Source organism: Lontra canadensis, unplaced genomic scaffold, assembly GCF_010015895.1.
Source record: "Lontra canadensis isolate GAN:19392208 unplaced genomic scaffold, GSC_riverotter_1.0 scaffold50, whole genome shotgun sequence".
NCBI classification, from domain to species: Eukaryota; Metazoa; Chordata; class Mammalia; order Carnivora; family Mustelidae; genus Lontra; species Lontra canadensis.
In genome coordinates this window covers 12,836,513-12,844,629 of record NW_022631044.1, presented here as the reverse complement: position 1 = coordinate 12,844,629, position 8,117 = coordinate 12,836,513, and positions in this window count along the sequence as shown.

Here is an 8,117-nt window from a genome sequence, read left to right as displayed (position 1 = left end):
CATGACCTGAGCCGAAGGCAGAGGCTTAACCCACTGAGCCACCCAGGCGCCCCTGATCATAGAATGATTTTATTTTTAGTGTATATTCTCCTACCCATAAATGGAAAGCATTAACTAATACAAATAAACTTTGGATAAATCTGAGCTCCTTAAATCTGTGTATGAAATTTGAGGTATTTGTCCGAATCAAACCTTTTAACATTAAGAATTTTGAATCTTTTCATTTTATCATTATTCTCATGAACCTGAGCCTTTATCACTCTGTATGAACACACTGTGTACATAAGTGATTGCAAAAACAAAACAAAACAAATATCAAAGAAGGATGCCTTGATTCTTTCTGTGGAGCAAAACTGAAAGAAGCAAAGATATTCACCATCTATTGTAACTTTGGTGTTTTTCCAAATTGCCTGCAACACGTCAAGCTCTTTGTTCAGACCTTTTAAAATAACATAAGAGACAACATGCAGAACATTTAGAGTGAAGGCTGACAGTGTCTTTTCAGCTGATGGGACTTGGGGTAAAAAATAGTAATAATGATGAAGATAATAATAATAATAATAATAATAATAAACCTACACAATGTGAATTAGAAAGAAAATAACTGTCTCTACTTTTCAGATTTTTGGGTTTCTCTACACTTGTAATATAATCTTTATATTTTGAAATGGTGGCTTATATCTTCTTTTTTTCTTTTTATTTTCTCTTTTTGCTCTCTTTTTTAAACACGAAAGTCCCTTCTATGTGTGGGATAAGTACACAGTGAGGTATATGATAGGCGCTACAGTAATTTTCAAAATGTGTATTATTTGGCAAAATAGTCTGTAATGATTGGAGCCCATTGTGTACATCTGTATTTGGACAGATGTACATCTTTAAAAGTGAATTTTTGATCTGATAGACCATAATAACTTCTTCCACAGTGAATCCCTCTCAGATGCTGAATTGTTGGGCCTCCACTGCAGTTATGGTTTATTGGGTAAATAATAGTCTGACTGTACCAAGGCAAAAGTTATGGATGCCCAGTGTGCCTGTTAGCTGCCTGAACATCTCCCCATATAGTTTCACTGCAAACAATTACCAGGGTATACTGGCCAATGGGAGGGTTAGGGATTCCTTTTGCATAATTATAATGCTCTACCCTTTATACTTTTCAAGGCCTTTTGTTCTGCATTTTTCATTAGTATATGACAGCAGTCTGAGAGATCAATGTTGGTAGCTTGTAGCCAACAAGAAAGCTGAATCTTAGCATGTTAAGTGACTCACCCGGGTCCTTGGAGCTCTTTAGATGGAGAATGTGATGTGAAGGTGGGTCTCCCTCCACCTTCTGGGCAGCTGCCTTGTTCTCCACAAACTCTGTGGTAGGTGTACAGTGATGAGGTTAGGTTTAGCATTTAGTCCGAAGAAAAAGGGGACTAATGTGATGTTCAAATGTCAGCAATATTCAAGTTTGATTACCTTTTGAGACCAAAAAAGAGAAAACCATGAAAACATTATCAGGAAAAGAGTGGTAGTGTTGAAAAAAAAACAACAAAACCAACAAAAACCAGTAATTTTATTTAAGAGCTGAAGTTCTGGGTTTGGAAATGTAGGTGGCAAGGGTGTTCATTGCAGCCATAGGTATAGAAATAGGTACCACTTCAGTGATGTTACCAAGAGTGTTTTTCAGAAAATGGCTATGATTATTTCTTAAAATAGTTTTCTTAAAAAATAAAACAAATTCTCAGAAATTCTCAGAGTTTGTTCTAGGGACCTAAACTCAGGATTTTCAAAATGTGCTTGGTCACTCACATTCTAGCACATTCAGAGTTAATAAATTAAGGATTTTCAAAATTCTCCCTAACTAAAGACATAAAAGCTTCAACTTATTTGCCTTTTATTTTGCCTCTTTGTTCTTGTTAACAAGATTACATCTCTTATATTTTTTATGCAGTTGGGAGTTAAATATTTATTGATACACTCCTGTATGCCAGCCACTCAGTTTGGCATTGGTGGGTCTAATAACCTGAGTAAGGTATTCCTACTGTATTAGTTTTTTATTGATGTTTCATAAGCTACCACAAATTTATCAGCTTGAATCAATGCCCATTAATTAGCTCCTGTAGGTTCTATCCTCTAAGGGTTTCACTAAGGTAAAATCAAGGCGTCATTTGGGCTGTTTCTGTCTGGAGGTTCTGGGAAGAATCTACTTCCAAGGTCCTTCCTGGAAGAATTCAGTTCTTTGTGGTTGTAGGACTAAGATTCCCATTTTTTTGGATGGCTTTCCTGCTGGAGGCCGCTTACAACTCCTAGAAGCTGCCAGCATCCTCTGCCTTGTGGCCCTCTCTCTCTTCAAATCTGCGATGAGAACTTGTCATGCCTCAAATCTCCTTTGCACTTTGATTCTCTGACTTGTCTTTCTGATGGAGAAAATTTCTATATTTAAAAGGCTAATGTGATTAGGTCAGGCTCACCCTGATAATCTTTCTATCATCTTAATGTCAACTGATTTGGGACCTTAATTCCAGTTGTAAAATCTTTGCACAGCAATAATTAGATTTATTCTTTATTTAGTAACTCAGAGAAGGTGTGTATGCACCAGGGAACAGGAATTTTGGGGGTCCATTTTATAATTTTGCCTTCCACACCTGCCATAAGGGAGATTAAAGAACTTTAAGATGGGTAAAGCAAAGAAAAATAGAGATAGAAAGCAGGAAGAATTATAAGAGCCATAGGAGGGGGATAAACCAGATGTCATAGGGGTTTTAATAAGGGAGAAACCAGTTTTGCTTAGGAAAATCTAGAGAGGTTTCATGAAAAGGAACTTGATGTGTGGGCAGTATTTTTATTCCAGGGGTTAAGGAAACGATGCTCCAGACAGTGGTAATTGCACAAACAACAGCACAGAGATGGGAATATGAAGCATGTTGGAGAAATGGTTAGTTGTACTCGCTGGGTTGAGTTCGAAAATGATTTGGAGTGGTGAGATATGGAACTACAGAGGTAACTTCTATTTGGGAAGGACTTTGAATGCCGGCAGATTAATATTTCTCTAAATTGTGGGAATGTACTTTCACTGAAGGTCATTGAATATGGGAGAGATATGATGGGGACTCTGCTTTAGAAAGATCGATAGTGCATCAGGGAGAAGTGGGGTTTGGGGTTTGGGTGTCCAGAGAGGCTCTCTTTCAATACTCTGAAAGGGAGTGAGGACCTCAACTTTAGTAGGGAAAGTAAGAATGAAAGGAAGATAATGGATGAATGTGGTGATAGATCCTGTAAACTAGAAAACAGATTGCAAATATGGAGGGGAAGGAAGGGAAAGCTGACTCTCATAAGCAAAGACAGAGACATCAGAATGATTTGCTTTGGAAAGAAAATGCAGTGAGATAGTTTGTACATAGCTCAGTTCAGATGGAATCAATGAGGCCTCCAGGAATGAGGCAACCAAGGCCATATTGGATAAGGGGCCAGTGAAGTGGAACTAACTGGACTTTATCTACAGTTGCCATGAATAGGCCAAATGTGGAATTAAAATAAATCCAGTCATGGAAGCAGAAGTATAGTGAACACTTGATAGTGGAGATCTTGGGGTCTCACACAATCATTTTGGAGAATTCAGTGGCCATTTATATGGGGTATATGGTCTAGTCCCCAGGTCGAAGGAGTTAGTAAAAACTAGTTAGGATACAAGGGACCCAAACCTCGTGGAAAACGATGCACTATTCAGAAACTATTCATGCAGTTTGGTCATATAGGTGACATGAGTCAGGAGAGGGCTCAAGTCTGGCAACCCACAGTTTTCAAGGGCTTGTTAGAAACACTGGGAATAGAACTAATGTCATTTCAATAGGCTAGATTGTGTCGATATAAGTGATATATATTAGACATCTTGGAAATGAATGGCACAGTCTGTAAGGGGAGGATGTTACTATCATATTTACAATTGAAGGGGAATAGACAAAGCTAAGGCTATTATTTAATATTCTGACTTTCAGAGGATAGTTAGTCCAGACTTTTTGGCATGCAAGTGGGAATGTGATCTGTTCCTTAGAAAAGTGATAGTGATTCTATATTCCATAGAATTTTGAGGGAAGGCAGCAATGACATTTTAGATATATGAAAAAGGGGATAAGGAAATTGTTAATTACTGTTTACTAAGTTTTTAGTGGACAGAAAAGAGATGTATTAGTGAAAAGGCAGGCTTACTGGATTGTTTGCTTATTTTGAAGAATCTGGTAGTTCTCTGTTTGTTTGTGGATATAGTAGAAGTACTGAAGATGGGGACTGAAGGACAATCATATGGTGGAGATCCAGGAGGAAAGAGGCAAATGGATGGGACAGGCAGTCGTAGTGAAGTTAGTGAGATCCTCCTGTCTGGTGGGAGGGAAAGTTTAGGTCTTTATAAAAAATGTAGAACACATCCTCCTCAAATCAGTGATGTTGTCCATCTAAAAAGGATTAATATCTTTATAAAACCCATTTTTGAAAATACTTACATGATAGGTCCGCTCTTATTCTCTCATACATATTCTTCATATTGGTATTTAGATTTCCAGGCTTATCCTTGAAGTTTTCCGCTGATCAGCTTGTTTTCAGGAGGCTGGATAACAAGGGTGAGAGTGTCCTCAGAATTCCTACCTATACTCTTGACTACTCCATGGAGGAGAGTAAACCAAAGGCCCTGACACCAAGCCAGGTGTATCAGAATCCTGATTAGTTAATGTTAACCTAGAAGAAGGAAATAAGGTGCTAGTTGGAAGATGAAGGAGAGGGTCAGCTGCCCAAGGAGACCACAAAGCTGGGGAACGGAGTGAGTGGAAAGGAGAGAATGAAGCTGGGGGTGAAGCATCTGAGCAAAGCCAGAGAAGTGAAATCAGCATGGCTGAAATGCTAGATTAGGTTAAGACAGTTGTGCAAATGAGGACTTTATCATAGAATGAAAACTTTTTTTCCCCCGCTAGCAGGACATCTAAGACATTCCTCCCATGCTTCAGAAATCATCAAAGTGGCAGCAGGCTCTTAGAACATTCTCCAGCGCCTTTCAGGCCCCAGCCTCTCGTCCCCTTTTTTTTTTTTTTTTAGATTTTATTTATTTATTTGACAGAGATCACAAGTAGGCAGAGAGGCAGGCAGAGAGAGGAGGAAGCAGGCTCCCTGCTGAGCAGAGAGTCTGATGTGGGGCTCGATCCCAGGACCCTGGGATCATGACCTGAGCCGAAGGCAGAGGCTTCAACCCACTGAGCCACCCAGGCACCCCACGTCCCCTTTCTTTATGAGCATCTTTGCCTATTCAACCCAAAATACCACTTTTACCTCAACTTTTTCACACAGTTTCATTTTGCTTGAAATAGCCTCACGATACCATCTTCCAAAACACTCCCTTTAGTCCACAAGTTTCTGAAATCCCACCTCTTTCAAATGAAAAAATGTACTGGCAGAATTGTAGAACTTCCTCCAACTTGCTCCTCCAGTCTAAACAAGAGACCATGGCATATTTTCTGTCCTGCGTCTTCTAACAGACATAGTACCTTTTGTTGTACCTGATATTGAAAGAGTTTTTGTGCATATAACTTTTAAAAATATGTTTTCAGTTTTACCCTATCCTCATCAAATGTATAAGTGCTTGGAGCATGTTTAAATCTCTGGCTCTTGGATTACAGCACAGTGTCATATTTTATTTAACATACATCGTTTGAGTGTTCACTGTCTTCCCAGGATGGTGGTGGTGGTGGTAGTCATGAGTGTAGGGGATGGAGATCCAGGTAGAGGAAATAATGGTGACCAAAGGAGAGGCATGTTTGGCAAAATTGCAGTGAGGGCAGCACAAGATGCAAGGATGCGCAAGGCCACGGGGATGTGGGCAATTAATCCAGCAATGTCTGTTGAAAAGAAGTAAAGATGTTGTTTGAGGTGTCTGGAGTAGATCCCAAAGGTGGTGGGGAGCCACAGGTCTCCAGGCAGGGAAGTAAAATGACTGTAATCTGTGTGAAGACACGGTCTGATTTTTTTTTCCCCCAGCAGTCTCTAACACCCTAAAGCTAATCAGTAAACATTTTTGCTGAATTAAATTATGTCTCATCCATGTGAAATGAATGCAGTGCAGGGGCAATATTGTGGCTACACTGCAGTGGGGAAAGGCTGGAATCTGGAAAAATCAATAGGCTACTTCATGTATTCAGGTAAGAGATGGTAGAGATCATAGTATTATGGGTAATTTTTTTTTGTCTTTGAATTTCTGATTATCTTGCAGATTTCTTAAAATGAGCATGAGTTATGTTTATCATTTAAAAAGCTTCATAGTCCTTATTGTGAGAGGAAATGGAAATGACTGATTTACAGGTCTGTGGAGTGCTTTGTGAAGGAAAGAGGACAGAGTTGAGAGACATTTTAAAAATACTGGACTTGGATGAAGAAATTGCCTTCTGCCACCACATGTGCACATTTCATGTGCCTTAAATTTATTGAGTTAGCTTTGGATTGCTGAGCTCTTTTGGAGGCTGTAAGTTAATCCCAGTCCTCTGTGAGTGTGGGGACTAGGGTGGTCCCCCTAATAGACTTTGGGAAATTAAGGTCCTCGTGTGGGGAAATGAAGTTCATAGAAGAGACCTCAACCAGGCTAGAAGACTGTGTCTCTGATCTCATTCTTTCAGACTAGCCGTTTATGGGAGACAGTGGTGCTGAAGCTTTGTTTTGCACGCTCTTCAGGGGTAGTAGAAGACCACTTGCCACTGGCAGCATTTTGAGAGCTAGGCAAGGGTGATCCTGAGCTGCATTTCATACATTAGACTATCTAGTTGCTCATTATTTTCTGTGTTTATTTCCTAGTTCCATTATCCTTCCTTCTCAGAATCTTGTTTCCATTTTGTTTGAGCTGGTCTTTGGAGAACTGAAGAAAAGTTATGTTTCCATGTTGGATTAAAACATGTAGTGAAGGTCCCTCTGTGTGATCTTGACATTAGTAAAAGCATGAATTCGCAAGGGGAAGGTAAATCTCAGGGTATGGGCAGGAGGCCGTAAGTTCCAGACTTCTCTCCCTAGTGGTGATTCTCTCTATAACTGAGAAGGACTAGGGTCTGATCCTTTTAAAAGTATAACTTGGTGCGTATTTTAAGTCTGAGGGTAAAACCAGAGAAGACAGAGGGTTTGACTATAAAACTTGATGTTTCAGTTTGCCAAGTTAGATGACAGTGTCATGAACAGATAAATTACTCCAGAAGGACAGGTCTTATGGGGAATGATTGTGCTTGACTTTGGACATGCTGAGGTCAGGAGCTAGAACTCAAAAAGTCATCTCCAAACAGAGGATGGTAATACCAGTTATACTACCTCATGGCATTGCCATAAGAAGAAAATCAATTACCACAGGGCTATGTATTGATTATGGAAATAGAGTGAGATAATACATGCACAAGTACCATAATATAGGTTGCTGATACTGAAAATAATAACCAATACCACTGTATATTCTCCTGTTGCCTTCTCATTCCTGAGTTATGTCATTATGCTTTCTATTCTTAGAAGCACTTTCAATTATATTATTGTCAGACCTAGAGCAAAGATTTATTTGGAGAACTCCTTTGTCCTTTAGTAAGGAAGGTTTTAGTTTTTCCTGGGAAAGTTGCATTTAATATGTAATGATTAAAGCTTAAATGTAGCCTGATCTCAATCGATCTGGTTCAATGTTTTTAAAAATCATTGTTCCTTAAAGACTGGTAATTTTTGGTTTCATTCAGCCAGGACTGACAAAGATATTCACATTTGGAATTGGAGGAAGCAAATAATGTCCTTTTAAACACCACAAAAATCCCTGAATATTACTAATACTATAAGGCTTTTTTTTTTCCCACTCAGTTTATCTGGAGAAACCCTGATTTGCATATGTTTGCATCTATTTGCATGTGAAATTCAAGTGACTCCCAACTCCAAGTATATAAGATGAAACAAATTAACTCTTTGTTTTAACCTGCTGTGATTCTTGTCTAACACTGTGGTAGGTTTGGAAATGTAAGTGCCTTTTTAACAGGAGAATTTAGGAAGTAATGGATGTGGGCATTCAGGGTTACATCTTGGCTTCAGCAGTAAGGGTGGGAAGTCAAAAGAAGCCTGGGAGAGTGTCAGTATGAGCAAATATGTTC